General features: G+C 47.0%; 1 protein-coding gene across 2 annotated transcripts in view; it reads left to right on the top strand.

Moving 5' to 3' along the window:
- The first annotated feature begins 1,236 nt into the window (after window positions 1-1,236).
- Window positions 1,237-18,028, top strand: part of CLCN5 (chloride voltage-gated channel 5) — a 47,637-nt gene continuing 30,845 nt past the window's right edge. The window contains exons 1-2 of one of the 2 annotated variants that reach the window (XM_063141954.1): window positions 1,237-1,367; window positions 14,277-14,442. The gene's annotated coding sequence lies outside the window, so the exon portion shown is untranslated. The remainder of the gene's footprint in view (window positions 1,368-14,276; window positions 14,443-18,028) is intronic. The other variant, XM_063141953.1, reaches the window with a different exon arrangement.

Raw genomic sequence — 18,028 nt, 5'->3', positions numbered from 1 at the left:
GTTCCAGGACCCGAGGCCTGCGACCCTAAACCCACCTGCAGTGCAAGCCTATGAAGTCTGCTCGCAAGTAAGCCCCATTGAGTTCAACGGGTCTCAGGTGCAGGTAAGTGGGGACGGGGTTGCAATTGGAGTAAATCCCATTGCAGTCACAACTGAGTTAACACGCATAGGAACGTCGGAAGGTGCCTTGTACCGAGTCAGATCCCCGCTTGGTCCATCTAGCCCAGTGTTGTCGACACTGACTGGCAGCAGCGGCAGCCCTCCCTCCGCGGTTTCAGGCGGGAGCCGTTGCTAGCATAGGGTGACCCTAAGAAAAGGAGGTCAGGGCTCCTGTATCTTTAACAGTTGCATAGAAAAGGGAATTTCAGCAGGTGTCCTTTGTATATATGGAGAACCTGGTGAAATTCCCTCTTCATCACAGCAGTGCAAGCTGCAGGAGCTATACTAGAGTGACCAGATTTAAAAGAGGGCAGGGCTCCTGCAGCTTTCATTGTTGTGATGAAGAGGGGATTTCACTAGGTTCTCCATATATACAAAGGACACCTGCTGAAATTCCCTTTTCTATGCAACTGTTAAAGATACAGGAGCCCTTTTCATAGGGTCACCCTATGCTAGCATTCCCTGGAGATGCTGCCGGGGCGGGTCGAACCTGGGGCCGGCCTGTCTGCATGCAAAGCGAGAGCTCCACCACCGAGGCCACAGCTAGACCTAAGGTTTATCCTGGGATCATCCAGGGTTCGCCCCTGCCTGAGCACTGGATCCCCTGTGTGTCACCTAGGTGAACAGGTTTGACCCCTGGATGATCCAGGGATAAACCTTAGGTCTAGCTATGGCCCGGGTCGCACAGCCACGTGCAATCACGCCCACGGACCCATCCACTCCTTCTGTTCTCTGCAGCCCAGAGTCTCCTCCTTGTATCATCTTGCGTGCGCCCATTCTCCGGATGCCTCTGACGAGGCGCCCCCCCCCCCCGGAATAAATCTGCATCGGGCGGAGCTCAGGTGCCACGGCCGGGATCTCCCCAGCGACGCTGCGCTCCTCGCGAAAGAAGGCACGGCACGGCACGGCACGGCACGGCAGGAGAGTGGGGAAAGCACCTGTCTCAACGGGCACGCCCATACCAAAGATGGCGGCGCGGCCGTCGCCCCCCTGGGACGAGCTGCGCCTGCGCCGACCGATGCAAGGCTTGTGCGCAAGCGCGGAGGAAAGAAGCCGCCCCTCGCCTCCCTCGGCGGCGGCTCTGGAGGCGGCCGTTCCTTCGGGTCACATGACGCGCAGCTGCGCGGACGTCTGAATGGCGCCGCCCTCGACACGCAGGTGGCCGCTCGTCCGCTGAGCAGCCGGAGGAGACCCCCGCCGCCGTGCAGGTGAGGAGGGGGCGGCTCTGAGCCCCGCAGGTCTGGCAGAATGGGGCCCTTAGGGGGGCTGCCCCACGGACAGACCCCCCCGTCCTTTACCCAGGGGCTGTCATGCCCCCCAGGACCCCCCTTGGTTGCTCTTCCGCCCCATAGGGGCTGCCATTCCCACCCCCCAGGCAGCCAGCCAGCCAGCCCGCCCGCCCCATGGCTCGGCCCTTCTCCCTCCCCATAAGTCCTCCCCATAGACTTGCCAGCTGAGCCCCCCATTCGCCCACCTGTGGCTTTTGGAATGGGGCGTAAAGAGCCCCCCCGCCTGTTCAGCCGAGCGCTTTGATGCATGTAGTTGGTTTATCTGTTGTATTTATTTATGCCGCCCCATAGCCGAAGCTCCCTGGGCGGTTCTCATAAAGTAGTTGTTTTAAGGACTTGTTGCCTTACTGGGTTTTACTGGTTCTTTTTATTGTTTTAAAGTCTTATTGTTTTCAATTGCTGGCCTCTGCCTAGGTAGCAGTTTAGCAAATAAGGAGGTATATAAATGTTAAGGATTATCATGATGACATCGTCGTCGGTTCAGGGCAGCTCCAGGGCGCAGTTCATAACCCCACCTCATCTCATCGAGCCCCATAAGATGTACAGATCCTCCTCCAAGCCCCATAGAAACCTCCCTCCCTATGGCGCCAGGCCCCTCCCCTTGACTCAAGGCTCTCTTCCCCCATCAGTCCCCAGTGGGGAAGTGACTTCTGAGAGACCCACCCCCTGCCCCATGCAGCCTTGTCTATTGCCCCACTAGCCAAGAATGGGGCCTCCCTAGCCAGCCGCTGTGGCCCTCTGGGTTACAGGTTCTGGGCATGGTGCATGTATGAATGCTGACGCTAGCAAGCATCCGTCTGGCCACCCTTGGGAGCAGGTTGCTGGACCTGGCTGGCTTTTTGGGGTGGTCTTACTGTTCTTCGTTTCCCAGCTGCTGACAGCCCTGTAGGACACGAAACTTGCAGGGTCTGTTTTGGTGTGCACTAGAACCCCGTGGTTCTCCGACCGGGAGCCACGTGGAAAATAAAGTTCCGGAAAGGTGGACGTAGAATTGCAGAACAAGGCACTTCTGAGTACGTGCTCAGCCCAGGAATTAGGTTTCCGTATGAGAACTGGAGCCTGCACAGAAATCTCCTTCTATTTCCCTGCAATAATCCTTGATTTCAGCAGTTTAGTAGAGGGGAAGAGTTTTGTTGTCACTGTCATTGAACCATTGAGAATCAGGGACTCTTGCTGATTATTTGCAAATCACCTGGAGGTCTACCAGTAAATCTTGGCCAACTTTCTGCCCACCTCCCCTATAGATTCTGGGAGCCCCGTGGGAGAAATCGCTTCCAGGTCTGACACAATCAGTGCTTTTGCCTGACCCATAGTGCAGGTGTTACCTCTCCTTGGACTTCCCCTGTAATTCCATGTACCTTATGAGGTGCTCTGTTTCTGGCCCTCATGGACCACTTTGATGGCTATGTTCTTGTTTCTGGCATCTGTCCCAGGACTTTCCAAGCTAGCTGAGGCTGTGGCGGGCAACAGTAGTGTCCGTGGCAAAGGCAGCAGCAGGAGGGGCTCCCCATAGGTTTTGATGCTCTCGTTTCCCAAGTTCTGTCTAAAGCTAAACAAAGATAAAATCTGTTTAATCTCCCAAGGGAGGGAGGTCCAGAGATGTGATGCCACCACAGAAAAGGCCCTGTGCCATGTTTCCACCAACAAATGGCCAGTTCAGACAACACCCTAAGCCATGGTTAGGCCACTAACCCTTTTGCAGCAAATGGTTAGTGAGTATGTTTAAACTGTGGTTATGTAGCCACCAGGGTTAGGAATAGCTCACACGCTTCTCTAAATCATTGTTCACATGACACGTTAAGCCGTAATGTTTAGCTCAAAATGCTTAACCACCATGGCTTAGCATGTCGTCTGAACAGGGTCATAGCTTCTCTTGGTGATTTTAAACTATAGGCAAATGCTTATGAGATCAGGATAATAACCTAATAAGTTTTAGTCCAACCCAAATCATACAGTAACAGAACCAGGGGACTGTCACCTACAAGCACCCTTGTACTGTGTACGGCCCCTGACTTCATTTTGGCAGGAGATGCCATCAAATGTGCTGCCCTTCGTTCCTTGATTATTTTTTCACGTATTGACTTGAGGGGTAGTATGGTAGACAGGTCTTGTGCCAAAATGAAGAGTTGGGCAACATTCCCTGATTCTATCAGTGTATGGTTTGTGATGGCTGAAAGCTCAGTTTGGAATGCAGAACTCCAGTTCCTCAATGGTTAGTGTGTCGTCATGCGTTAGTGCGCATTCTGCACAACCCGATTTTGATAGAAGAACATTCTTGTGGAACTCAAAGGGGGCGTGCCCCTGGTCTGAAGTCATATGGGATAACTCACTTCTTTCTTTGGGGTGCAGGGGTGTATAGAATATCAATCACGTACTGAGGCTGATCATTCAGACTTCTAAAGATTGACTTTTTACCATGTGTCCACTCTGCTCAGTTTCCTATTTTTTCTTACGGTAATTCCTGGCAGTGTAGACTCTGCACTGTAGGCAAAGAAGTGAGGACATGCACACACACCCGATGGAAGATTAGTGTTGGATAACATTTTTTTTCATATCTTTATTCAGTTCCATTGAAATTACAATTTCTTTGACTGTTCTAGAAAGACTGGATTTCATAAATTTCCCATTAAAGTGGAAGTAAAACTTTAGTATTAGGAGTGTGCGTATAATTAGCCATGGGTGACACGTGATCCCTAGGGGTTTTTTCCCTACAAGTTGACGGGTGTCTAGAAGGGTTCAGTCTCACGTGCTTGTGTTACAGCACCAATGGCAAGATGTGTTTGGTGAGTTTCCCCTGGTGATACAGATGGTGGAAAGGCCTGCCATTGCAGGATCTAACTACTCTGTGATGCCTGGTGGTGTGCGTGTTTTTTACGCGACATAGCCTTAGGTTCCTGAGCAGGCTTGAACACCTGGGGATTATGTACAGATCAACTCATAAATTTAAGCTGCGTAACTTATCAGATGGCTTTTTCCTTGTTTGTTTTGATGAGCCTGAAGATTTGTTTGTATAGCGGCTAAGTGTTGCCAATGGCACAGAGTAAATACAGAACCTCATTTAGTTATTGTGCTATGTTTATAAATGTAAGGAAGGTGAAACAAGCATGTTCAGCCCAACCGTATGGTACTGTCTCAAAATACGAAGCCATGGGAAAGTTTTAACACCTACTGGGCTGCGATGTCTGTTCCTTCTAGCCATGGTCAAACATGTGAAGAGTGTGAGCCGGTTGCAGGAAAGTGGCTAGAGTTCAGACTGCCCTTCGGACAGCACAATAGCCACTGGTGGTTTTAGTAGTCAACCGTCAGTTGAGTGGTCAACAGTTGGTATTTGTGTCGTCTGTCAGGCAAAAAACACCCCACGGTTGACTTTTTCGTCAAAAAATCACTTGGAGAAATACAACAAGCTACAGCGTTGTCTAGTTGCACAACCGGTGGTTTCCGTATTGTCTGAACTGAGCCAGTGGAGTCTTCTGACCCGTTGAGTTGACTTTTCACCTGGCTACAGAGTTCTCCAACAAGAGCGGCCCAAACTGCGCCAGCCGCTCTGTTACAACTAGCACAACTCACAGAGGCTGCTGGGATAGCACCGGGAGGACTGAAGGAGGAGAAAGGGCAGGGCTGTGTCAGTCAAATGCCAGGTTGACTATTCTCCACTCAACGCCAACCCCAACCACCCATAGTTGTGTAGGAACATATTATGTGTGGAGTACCCGTAAAAAACCCAACTGTGAGTTGACCGCTCCACCCACCATTGACCAAGCGCAGCCTATGGCTGAGTTCAGACGACATGCTAATCAACGGTTGTTTCCCATTCTGTTCCTATTAACCCACCCCCTCCCCAGTTGATTAGCGTGCCATCCGAACTCAGTCTATGAGTGACCGCAGGATTTCTTCTTCTGCAAAGCTCTGGTAAGGTCACATCTGAAACAACTTGTAGCTTGAGGTTGAACACATTGGATGCTTGAAGTCAAGGCAGAGAATCTCAAGGGAGCTTCCTTGAAGGAAAAGGGCACCATCATGTATTGTCCCTTGGGAAGATTTAAAGCCACAATGCAATGGGCTTTTCATGCATTTTACTCCGGAAGAATTAGAGTTCAGTACCAGTTTGAGGTTTTGCCTTCTCTTCTTGGGGTGTGTGTCTTACTTTGCTGGTGTTGTTCTCCCTCCATTCTTCCTCTTGCCATCCTTGCAGACAAGTCAGAGCATTTTAGAGGAGAGCTTGCTTGTGTGTGGTCAGCAACTGGTGTCTCCTTGGCATGATTCAGCTCACTCCCTTGAGTGTTGCTTGCAGCAGTGTGCTGCAAATCCCTTTGCTTCAATGGTACCTCCTGGTAACATCGAAGCAAGGGAATTTGTTGGCCTAGTTATGGAACTATCTTGGTGGAGATTTGGAGTCCTGGATAATCAGCTATGTCTCAGAGTGGCTGTTCAGCAAAATAACTAGTTCCTGATGAGTATGTGTGAAGGGAGGTATTATATCAACGTTCATATGTGTCAATGTAGAAGGAGTAAGCTGGTCTCAATTACGCACACACTAGTTGCATCCAGATTAGACTCCAGTAATACTCTCTATGTAGGGTTGCTTATGAAGGCTAGGCAGTTTACTCATATTATGCCGATTTAGGTTTGGTTACCCTTTTATTTGACTTTAAAGTGCTACTGCTAACCATGAAAGCCCTGAATGGTTTGGGCCTAGGTAATCTGAAGGAATCCTGCATCGCTGTGAACTTGCCCTGGGCCCCAAGAGTGACATTGGAGGCCTTGATTTGCTCTCCGGCCTATCACTGAGATCAATCAAGTTGGTGGGTACAAGCGATAGGGTCTTTTTAGTGGTGGGCACATGCTTCTGGAACTCTGCCTGAGAACTCTGCTTGGCCCCCTGTCTTGTGGTCTTTAAGAAAAGCTGGAAAAAGTGCAGAAAAGAGCAACCAAAATGATTAAGAGGCTGGAGCATCTCCCTTACGAGGGAAGGTTACATCAACTAGGATTGTTTCGCCTGGAAAAAAGGAGGCTAAGGGGAGACATGATAGAGGTGTCCAAAATTATGCATGGTATGGAGAATGTGGATAGGGAGACATTTTTCTCCCTCTCTCAAATACTAGAACCTGGGGTCATCCCATGAAACTGGTGGGAGATTCAGGACAAATAAAAGGAAGGACTTCTTCACACAGCGCATAGTTAAATTATGGAACTCACTACCACAAGATGTAGTGATGGCCACCAATCTGAATGGCTTTAAAAGGGGGTTGGATAAATTCCTGGAGGTGAAGGCTATCAATGGCTACTAGCCCTGATGGTTGTGTGCTATCTCCAGTATTCAAGGCAATAAGCCTGTGTGCACCAGTTGCTGGGGAACATGGGTAGGAGGGTGCTGCTTGTTCATCCCTGGCTGATGGCTGGTTGGCCTCTGTGCGAACAGAGTGCTGGACTAGATGGACCCTCGGTCTGATCCAGCATGGCATTTCTTATGTTCTTAAGTCTCTTTTATTTTGCAAAACATTTTATTGATCTTATTCCTGGCCTCTCTACGTGATTTTATATGATTTTTTTTTTGTTATCTGTGTGTTCAGTCGTATTTAAATATATGTATAGTGTAAGCTGCCTTGTGAGGGCTTTCCTTAAAAAGCAGGTCAGAAGTAAGCATGCGTCTGTGGCCTCCTCCTTTCAGCCTGTTGTGCAAGGTGTGGGTATTTGAAGTTCCGGCAGGTGTGCCCACTTTGGGCTTTGCCTCTTGCCTCTTGCATGGTGCCAAGCCAGACGGAGTCAAATGGCGTGGAAATATGTCATAGAATGCAGGCAGGGCGCTGGTGGTAAACGCAGGCTATTGGTGTAGCGTCTGGGGCTGCAGCCTGCACTGATTCTGCTTATAGCCTCTCCTCCTCCTCCTCCTCCATCACTTCTGCTTGTTCTGAGTGGCTTTTCCTACTTGTCAAGGTGTGAAGGGATGCAGCGGCGAGGTCTGATATGAATACATCAACAAAGGAGGGAGAATCAAAGGGATTCGGTATGTCGTTTTCAATTGACTTTGTTTTTTTAAAAAATCATTAGGAAGGGCACGACCGTGCCTCATCTTAAAGCAGCCCCAAGAGACTCCATGTTTCCTCATAACCTTGCGCTTGGAAATTTGATTCCACGCCCTGCCAGCCCTGTGCAAAACCGGCTCCGAGGCGTTTAGCCTGGGTTGGAAAATATTGTCTTCTGATTCTTTTTTTCCGAGGCATAGAATGTGGTTTGCCAAGCAAATGATTGAAAGAGAGGTGTTAAAAGTCAGTGGTGGAAGAGAGAAAGGTTTCACCTGTGGGAATAATCCACCACGATCACTTTTTTACTCTTAACTATTTAGCCATTATCCAGCAAGCTGCTCTCTCGGCTAGCCCTCCAGCTGCGAAATGGGGATATGAGCACTGGCTTACCTCGCAGGGATGTTGTAAGGAACGCTGAGGTGATGTACCCAAAAGTGCAACACAAATGCGATGAATTTTTTCCTTGGCAGTGAGGCTGTAGCCAGCCCTGGTTCATCCTTTCCCCTTTCGAGTTCAAGCACAGGAGCAGAGGAGCGTGGCAGCGCCATGGGCCTCTGCCGCACTCTCCACATTCACATCATGCGTCTTTATGATTTTGCTTTATGAGTTAATGGCAATAGTTTTCCTTGGCTGGCCCTGTTCCTCCTATGTGCTTTGTGTAGGAGAGGGAGGCAGTTTGCAAGTTGATCATCAACGATAAGAACAAGCAGCTTAGCAAAATCAAACTAAATATTGACTCTCTGGTGCAGCTCTGGATTGTAGCAATGGACAGAGAGCAATGGATCTAGGAAACCAGATAGGAATCCCAGTGGCCCCACCGGCCAGCCCCTCGCGGCTTCATCTGCAAAACAGGAATAGCTCAGGCTTTACTCCCTGGCTTATAAGGGCAAACAAGTCAGATTTTGAACATTTAAAAGCACCCTATCAATAATTGGTAACAGTTTTTGGCACAATTGCCATCTTCTGACACTAGCAGAGCCCTTTGTGAGTGCCTCCCCCATAGGATGTGGGTGAAGTTGGAATATGGCTTCCATTAGGAGTTTAACACAGGTATCTGTGTCTTGGACAGGAGAGGGGGACTCCATGCTGCAAGGACTGCTTCCCTTAATCTTGGAGTTTGCTAGCACCATGTCGCCTACCAGGAGGATCCAGCTGCCAGGCAAAAAGCAGTGGGGCTGTTCACGCAACACGTTAACCCGCACTCAGTGGTTGAGCATGGGTTGTTTTGAACTGTGGGTTGTTTGTTGAACCGTGGGTTAGTGTGTTGTCTGAGCACAGCCAGGGTTGCTTGCGAATCATGCAGTGTGGCATGTTTTCTTGTTCAGGGTGGTTAAGAAGCCCTGGCTGTGTTGAGACAATATGATAACCCACCCTGTCGAAGATTTGCTGTGTTCAGACAGCACGCTAACCCATTGTTCAACAAACAACCCACGGTTCAAAGCAACCCACTCTCAACCACTGAGGGTCTAAGAGCAGCAAAGATGACAATTCCCATGAAAGTGCAGATGACTTTTTCAGAGGGATGATGCAGCCGTTGGTTGTCCGTGCTTGTGTTTTTCCTCCCAACGTCATCTCTGGGCAGATGGATGTTTGAAGTGCTACAAAATAGGTTTGAGAGGGGAGGAATGATTGTGTGTGTGTGTGTGTGTGTGTCCCGTGTCCTACTCCCTGTCTGAGCGAATGTTGGGAGGGTTTGGGAAGGCCTCGTTGTGCAGGAGCGATTCCTCGTACGTGTTCCTTGATATCAGAAGTATCCTTGCCTGCACTGGGTGCTCTTATTCTACTTTCCTCTTCTGTCAGCGTGGAAAACAGGCGAGGGGACAAGAATCCCCCTGTAACCTCACCCTTGCACCTAAAGAAACGCAAGCAAGTTTTTCAGCGGGAGGGAAGGAGTGTGGTTTCCCCCCCCCCCCAGCAGCTCCACCCACTCTGCCCTGTTGCTTCATGCTCTTGCACAACGTGTAGAGTGCCTCTCTGCAAATGTGAGTGGGGCAGTACCCAGCCAACGCTTCCGCAATGCCCGCCCGGGCTGCCTTGTGGCACAGCTGCTGCAGAAGCATCGGCCACAAAAACTCGACCTTCTCTGCCTTCCCCTTGCAAAGTTCCCATTTCACTTCCCTGCTTTCAAGGAGCAAAATCGCGTTGGTAGAAGTTGCTCATTGCCGGTGCTTTGAGCCTGACAGCAGTTCTCTTAGGGCTGTGTTTGTGCAGACGCGTGGTCCATGTCAGTTCACCTGAAAATATTTTGCCCAATTCCATCTCTGACATCTTGGCATTTTAAGCAGTGCCATGTGTTCCCACCATCAACTGAGGTCCCTCCTTCAGGCTCGGAGCTGAATGCTTTTCTTGTAGTTATCCATCCAGGTGCCTCATTTCCTGTACACCTACGACCTGTTTAAATAGGATGGAAGGAATGTAACTGCCCACAATCCTTAGCGGTAAATGGAAAGGAAATAGTACAGCTAAGAGATGTGTTGCAATGTTTTTGCCAAAGGGAATCTTCGCAAGCCAGGTAGGAAAAACCTGTTTCGGCTTGTTGGCAACCTGTTTACAAATATCCCCATTTTCCAGGTCAAGGACTGCCAAGGAAACGTTTTCCAGTTTAGGGGAGGAAAAAGATGGTTAGAAGTTTGCAGAAGATTAATGGTGTGGCAAATATTTCCTCCTTCTCTCTCATAACGTAAGAATTCATGGCTATTCAATTAAATTGACTAGCAGGAGGTTCAAGTTGGAGGAAAGGAAGTTGTGTTTCACACAGTGGGTAGTTAGCTTATGGAACTCATTGCCACAGGATGTGTGGGGATGGCCACTGGCTTAGGTAACTTTCTCCTAAAAGGGGTTAGATGCACTTGGGGTGGACAGGTCTGTCAGGTACTCATGCTGGTGCTGTGCTACCTGTGGAATCGGAGGCAACATGTCAAAGGCCAGTCACAGGGGAACAGTAGCTGGAGGAAGCTATTTGCCTTTCCTGCCTTGCCTGTTGGCTTCCTGGAGACATCTGCCTTGCCACTGTGGAAAGCAAGACACTGGATCAAATGGACCTTTGGTTTGTTCCAGCTTCTGGGCTTTTCTTACGTTTGTGCCAGCTATTGATTGAGCATGAAAACTAAACAACGCCTCTGTGTTTACAGGCAGTATAGCTAGGAGTCTCAGACACAGGGTAAGGATTACCACCTTTATGCCTTGCTTTTTGTGGCCTCTTTCCTTGCTAAATGAAATTGATTATTCAAAGTTGGGCAATACTTTCTTTAGGACCAAACACAATTCCACAAAATAGAGCAAGTTTCGAGTCCTGCAGAGCCCTTCATCCGGGTAGATGGTACAAAAAGTTATTTTAAACATTGGTTGTTGTTGTTGTTGCAAAAAGCTTGCATCCTGTCAGTATCACAAACGTTAAAGCGACCTCTTCGATCTCCCTTTCTGGGGATCCTTAACGGCTTAACGTTGTTGTTATTGTAGTTTAATATTCTGCCAACGTACATGAGCAGATGTAGCCATGGTACCTGTAAGGATGAAGGGTGGTTTAGAAATAATTTTAATAAATAAAAGAGAGAGAAAATGAGTTTACTCTCCGTGTGCCTGATGGATGATGACGATTGCTTCAGGACTTCAAGTAGGGTTTGCGCTTACTCAGCATAGAGGAAGGAAGTTGGTGTGAGCACAGATGCCCCCTGCCTCCATCAAGAAGGCAGAAAAACATTTCAAAGGATAAAGCAATCGGCACAATTGTTTGCTTTTTAGTGACACAGTCTTTCCATTTAACTTTCTCAGTGGCTTCCTGGAAATCCTGCTCACTTCTTTCATAGAATCATAGAATAGCAGAGTTGGAAGGGGCCTACAAGGCCATTGAGTCCAACCCCCTGCTCAATGCAGGAATCCACCCTAAAGCATCCCTGACAGAGGGTTGTCCAGCTGCCTCTTGAAGGCCTCTAGGGTGGGAGAGCCCACAACCTCCGTAGGTAGCTGATTCCACCGTCGCACTGCTCTAACAGTCAGGAAGTTTTTCCTGATATCCAGCCGGAATCTGGCTTCCTTTAACTTGAGCCCGTTATTCTGTGTCCTGCACTCTGGGAGGATCGAGAAGAGATCCTGGCCCTCCTCTGTGTGACAACCTTTTAAGTATTTGAAGAGTGCTCTCATGTCTCCCCTCAATCTTCTCTTCTCCAGGCTAAACATGCCCAGTTCTTTCAGTCTCTCTTCATAGGGCTTTGTTTCTAGACCTCTGATCTAGAATTTCATATTGAGAGATTTTGTTTTTGCTTTTCTATAGACTTGAGAGTCCTGAAATCTCAGTTGTCTGAGTGTGTGAGAATTTTCTTCCTCTTCCTGTCCTGGTCTGGGCCGTGCTGTATACCCAAAGCACTCCAGCCTGTCTATTAAGTTACTTCAGGTTTCCCTGTTATATTTTTACTCCAGAACACAGGATCTAAAAAGTTTGCACGTAGTCAGCATGGTGATTGTGAGACCAGCTGCTGCTTTAATGTGGATTTAATGCTAACCAAATCCAAACACAGGTCTTTAGATGTGCTTAGATTGTGATGGCAATGGATTAGGGATGGCAGACTCCCCCCGCATCCTGTTCATGCTCTGCTCGCCAGACTCCAGCTGGTTGTATGATCATGGTGGGTGCACGGGGCAAGCCACTAGATGGTCCGTGGGTGCCCAGCAAGAGCTCAGGACGTCTTTTATCCATGAGTTGTGGTTTTGCACAAAATCACAAGTGAGAATATTTACGTAAATTGCAATTTGCACAACTTTGCAGCTAGAAACAGTGCAATTTGCGCAAAATTGCAGGTGTAAATGACCGTTTGTTGCCTGGATTTTTGCACAAATTGTGCTATTTATGGCTGCGAATTTGCACAAATCACGATTCCCATAAATATTCCCACCCGCAATCTTGTGCTCATCCGCATTTGTGCTAATTGCGATTCACACCCAAAAAAAATGGGCAGGCAACTGCGAGCTTGCCTGACTCAGTGCGTGCCCAAATAAGCCAGCTCAGGATCCACAACCTGGTATCCGAGGCGGCCGAAATGATAAAAACGCATTGAACTCTACCTCCAAACTGGTGGCTGGGTTTGTGGATGTTGTAGGCCAAAAAAAAAGTCTGGAAAGCCGTAAGTTACCCACCGCTACTTTAGGCAAATGTTTTCCTGCAGAGCTTGAATGTGAATATAAACTTCAGCGTACTGGCATTGATGAGCCCGTGGTGTATTGCAAGGAAACAACTAGCATGCAGATTTCTGCTTCCAACAGTTAAACAAGCCTGCGCAAAGCCTCCATGTATTTGCCTGAGTGGGGGGCGTGCCCCAGGTGCTCGGGGACCTCTTGAAATGGCTGCCTCGTCTCTCCTCGTTTTGTTCTTGGCAGACCTTTTAAAAAGTTGAAACAGTGCGTGGCGTCTTATCCTTTGAGAAAAGGGAACACTTCGAGAAATATACTTTCATAAGTTGCTGAGTACATAGCTGGAGATTTCCATCTGCTACAGCAAAACTCAGCCCACAGACTTCCTCATCTGGAGTTTAGCGAATAAAGCATACATATGAGGGATTTTAATTGTGTGCCTGTATGGCCAAGATGTGTGTTCAGGGAGCTGTTGAGCTCTGTACAAGGAGACTGTTGAGCCCATTTAACTAAATACTGCATTCTGGTCAGGAGAGCTTCCCTCCTATGACAAATAGCAGCTTTGGCCCAGGAACTGGTCAACATCTCCCCCTCACCTTGCTGCTGTTCTCATACACATTGGTCCCTCCGGTAGCTGCTGTTTACAATATAGAATAACTGTGTTAATGCATATGTGTAGTGTAGTGGCTAAAGTCTCAGACTGGGAGTTGGGAGATCTGGGTTCTAGTCCCCACTCGGCCATGGAAACCCACTGGGTGACTTTGGGCCGGTCACAGACTCTCAGCCCAACCCACCTCACAGGGTTGTTGTGAGGATAAAGTGAAGAGGAGGAGGAGGATTATGTACGCTGCCTTGGGTTCCTTGGAGGAAAAAAGGCAGGCTATAAATGCAATAATACAATTCATGCATCATGTATTTGCCCCTCAGCCTTCATATCCACACCTGGTGAGGTTGAATCCTTGCCTCATTTAAATGTACTTGATGGGACTATCGCTGTAAGCTTCCCCTAATTGGACCCTGGGCACAGCTGCTGCCACTGTTGAGTTTTGTATTGCAGGGTTTGGGGGCTTCGCTCCCACCTGTGTAGAGCCAACAGACCCCTAAAAACCAAAGAAGAGCCTTACTGGGTTAGGCTTTGGTCCAGCATTCTGCTCTCACAACCTGATGCCCCAGTGGGAAGCTTGTGTTCCTCTACAAAGGGTATTCAGAGGTATACATACTCGCCCTTTTACTGGAAATAATACCCTGTTTCTTCGATTCTAAGACACACTTTCCCCCCATATAAACATCTCTAAAAATGGGATGCGTCTTAGAATTGCAGGTGTGTCTTAGGTTTTGCTTTTTCTGTTGGTGGTACTGAAATTAGTGTGCGTCTTACAATCGAAGAAATATGGCACATAGCCAGTAAAACTACAGTGGTGGCCAAAATTGTGGACACTTTTTGAAATGTTCATGTTTTGCAACTTTGCACGCTTACAGAAAATGTTCTGTTCCACGAAATGCAAACGTTTATATATCAATTGAAAGACCTGATTCACGTAATACAACAACCCTGCTTCTTTTACTGGGTGTCCAATCAACTCTTTTCTTTGGTGCCATTGGTCTATTTATGATGTACGTACGTACACTTTTCATTTGAGAAATACTTCAAATGTTCACACAATCTCCAATTGCGCTTCAGTTACAGAGCAAACAGCAAAACTGACTTTCTCCAACTTGAAACATGATGTATCACAACTACTGCTGTGTGATTGGTCCCCAGAACAAGGACTGTGATTGGCCAGTAGGGTTTGCAGTTCCAATCCGCTTCTTCACTCAATCACGCCTGTGTTTGTTTTGAGACCAAAGTAAGCATAACTTTTTTTGTACTGCAGGTATTTGCATTCTGTGTTTTTTGTATTGAATTCAGCATTATATTCTCTTTCAGTTGCTATAAACATTTGAATTTCGTGAAGCAGAACATTTTCTATAAGCATGCAAAGCTGCAAAACATGAAAATTTCAAAAAGTGTCCACAATTTTGGCCACTGCTATAGTAGCCACTGATAGCCTTCTCCTCGAATTTGTCCACCCCTCCTTTGAAGAGTTCCAAGTGGGTGATGATAACTACATCTTGTGGAATCACTCTGTGAAGAAATACTTCCTTTTATCTGTCCTGAGTATCCCATCATTCAGCTTCTTTGGATGTCCCAGTTTTTAGCATTATGAGAGAGTTGATTTTCTCCATTTTTTACATATTGTGTATAATTTTATACACCTCTGTCATGTGTCTCTCCCCACCCTGCCCTTATTCACTCTTTTTCTAAGCTAAAAATTCTCCAAAATTATAACCTTCCATCATAGTTCCCCATTTGCATACCTTTTCTAGCTTTACTTTATTTATTTATTTATTTATTTATTTATTTATTTATTGCACTTATATACCGCCCCCATAGCCAGGGCTCTCTGGGCGGTTTACAGAAATTGTAAAATTAAGATTAAAACGAGTATACAAAATTTAAAATTCTAAAACACAGAACATACACACATAAAGCATTAAAAACAGTTAAAAAACTAAACGTGTGGGTGATTAAGATGTGCCGCCATATGCCTGGGCAAAGAGGAAAGTCTTAACCTGGCGCCGGAAAGATAGCAGCATTGGTGCCAGGCGAGCCTCGTCAGGGAGATCATTCCATAGTCTGGGGGCCACCACCGAAAAGGCCTGTCCCTCGTTGCCACACTCCAAGCCTTATCTTTTTTAAAGGTGCACTGACCAGAACTGTACACAGTATTCCAAGTGTGGTCGCCCTATTGAACGTATAGAGGCAGTATGGTATTAGCAGTTCTATTTTCAGTTCCTTTGCTAATGATTGCCAATGTGGAATTTGCCGTTTTCGCAACAGCTGTACACCATGTTGATGTTTTCACTGAGCTATCCACTACAAACCCAAAATACCTTTCCTGGTCAATCACCAGCAGCTCAGACACTGTCATACTTGAGTTCCTGGAAATACCTTGGCATCATTATTTTTAAAGTCACATCAATCTCTGGAGCAGACTTCCTGGTCAATATGGAAAGCTTCCCTAGGGAAGATCATCTGGAGCTCCTTCAAAGGCATTCCCCTCCAGTTTTAACACAGCTAAAATACCAGCACTGGCCAACTCCAGAAGAAGAAGGATGCCTTTTGCTTGTCCTAGGAAATTTTTGAACTCCAAGGATGTGAGCTTAAAGGGTACCATGGCAAGAATGCATTCCAGGACAGTCAGCCAGAGAGGCTGTCCTCCAGTTTGGAGTGTGTTACAGAGAAAAGGGTGAACATGTGGAAATGAGGTGACACAAATGCCTTGGGACATTTGACAAGCATCCGTAGCTTGCAATCTGACAGATGAGTAATTTAACGGAAGTGTTTATTTGCCTGTTTTGTCTCTCCCGGTGGAATTGCATTAAGCATGGCTGATGTGAGACCCATGTCTTGCCCTGCACAATCCCTGCATTTTAGAGAGTACATGTAGCACCTTTGCTGCATGATCCTGGGTGGTTTTGACATGACGAGCGATAGGAACTCCATCCACATTTGTGGGCCAAACCTGAGAAATGTTTGGAACAGGTCTGCCAGTGTACTAGTAGTAGTAGTAGTAGTAGTAATAATAATAATAATAATAATAATAATAATAATAATATGTTACCCGCCTCTCCCTCTGGATCGAGGCGGGGTACAACACAAATGCAAACACCACAAAATACATATAACTAATTAAAACATTTAAAACTAATACATTATTAAAAGCAGCACATTATTAAAAAGACATCTTAAAAATCAACTGGGTAGGCCTGCCAGAAGAGATCAGTCTTTATGGCTTTCTTAAATTCTGGAAGACTGTGAAGTTGACGAATCTCTCCCAGCAAGCCATTCCACAAACTGGGAGTGGCAGAAGAAAAGGTCCTCTGAGTAATAGTTGTCAGCCTTGTTTTTGTTGGCTGGAGTAAATTCTTCCCAGAGGACCTGAGTGTGCGGGACAGATTGTACAGGTGAAGGCGATCCCACAGGTAGCCTGGACCCAAACCATGTAGGGCTTGAAAGGAGATAACCAACACTTTATACTTCACCTGGAAACTACTTGGCAACCTGTGAAGAGATTTTAAAACTGGTATAAGGAATGTTCTGACTGTTGAATAGCAGCCAGCTAGTCCTGTATTGAGGTGAATATTCCTAAGGACTGTCTCCTGGTGTGCCATCCCAGAGGATACAGGATCAGCTTCTGCAATATGCTCTACATAGGGCTACCTTTGTGCCTGGTCTGGAAACTTCAACTAGTGCAAAATATGGCAGCCAGTGCTGGTTCATCTAGGGGTGGCCATATTACACCAGCTTTAAAATCACTACACTGGCTGCCAATTAGTTTCTGGGCGAAGTATAAAGTGTTGGTTATTACCTTTAAAGCCCTACGTGGTTTGGGTCCAAGTTACCTGCGGGGGATCACTTTATCCCGTACAATCGGCCCTGCACACCTAGGTCCTTTGGGAAGATTTGCTCCAGCAAACAAAAACTATGCTGACAACGGTTACCCAGAGGACCTTCTCTTCTGCCGCTGCCAGACCGTGGAATGGCCTGCTGGGAGAGATTCGTCAACTTCACAGTCTTCCAGAATTTAAGAAAGCCATAAAGACTGATCTCTTCCAGCAGGCCTCCCCAGTTGAATTTTAAGATGCCTTTTAATAATGTATTAGTTTTATATGTTTTTAATCAATTATATGTATCTTACGGTGTTTTGTATTTGTGTTGTACCCTGCCTTGATCCAGAGGGAGAGGCGGGTAAGTAATACATTTATTATTGTTGTTGTTATTATTATCATCATCATCTCTGGCTTTCATGGCAGAGGCAGCATCTTGGGTAAAAGCCTATCGCTGCTGAAAACGTCAGAATCTGCGTCGTGATTTGCAGTTGTTCTGAACAAGGCTCCAGTAAACAATGCTTAGCTCAGCCATAACATAAGTGTGCCTTTGCACAATAGTTGCAAGCGGAACAAAGTGTCCTTTATTCATAGATCCCGGATGGTGTGGGAGAGAGCAAGCCAAAGAGAATTTGGCATGCCGAGCGTGAGACGCGGGATAATAATATGGTGCTGTCCAGTGTTTTCTGTGCTCCACAGGAGAGCTAACTTTAAACCCCACAGATGTCTTTCCAAGTTGAAATTAGTGAGGGATCGGAGTAAAATCTTGTAACCTGACTGCCTGTTCTGCTGTCCCCAGCCATGGTGGCCTGATGAGAGTATCTTGTTTAAGGTGATGGAACTGGGTGGCATTTAACAGAGGTGGAATCTGAATGCATCCATTTTTGATGGCTTGACCACTTCCATCTTCGCCTTGCATTTAAAAACAGGCATTTGGCCAATTCTCTTCTCTTCTCTCTGCTGTTTGCTTGTTTACTCCAGTGACTAGAGATGTGTTTGTGC

This window comes from Elgaria multicarinata, chromosome 15 (assembly GCF_023053635.1).
Source record: "Elgaria multicarinata webbii isolate HBS135686 ecotype San Diego chromosome 15, rElgMul1.1.pri, whole genome shotgun sequence".
Taxonomy (NCBI): Eukaryota; Metazoa; Chordata; class Lepidosauria; order Squamata; family Anguidae; genus Elgaria; species Elgaria multicarinata.
The sequence above is the reverse complement of the archived record's forward strand: the minus strand, read 5'-3'. Positions and strand labels throughout refer to the sequence as shown.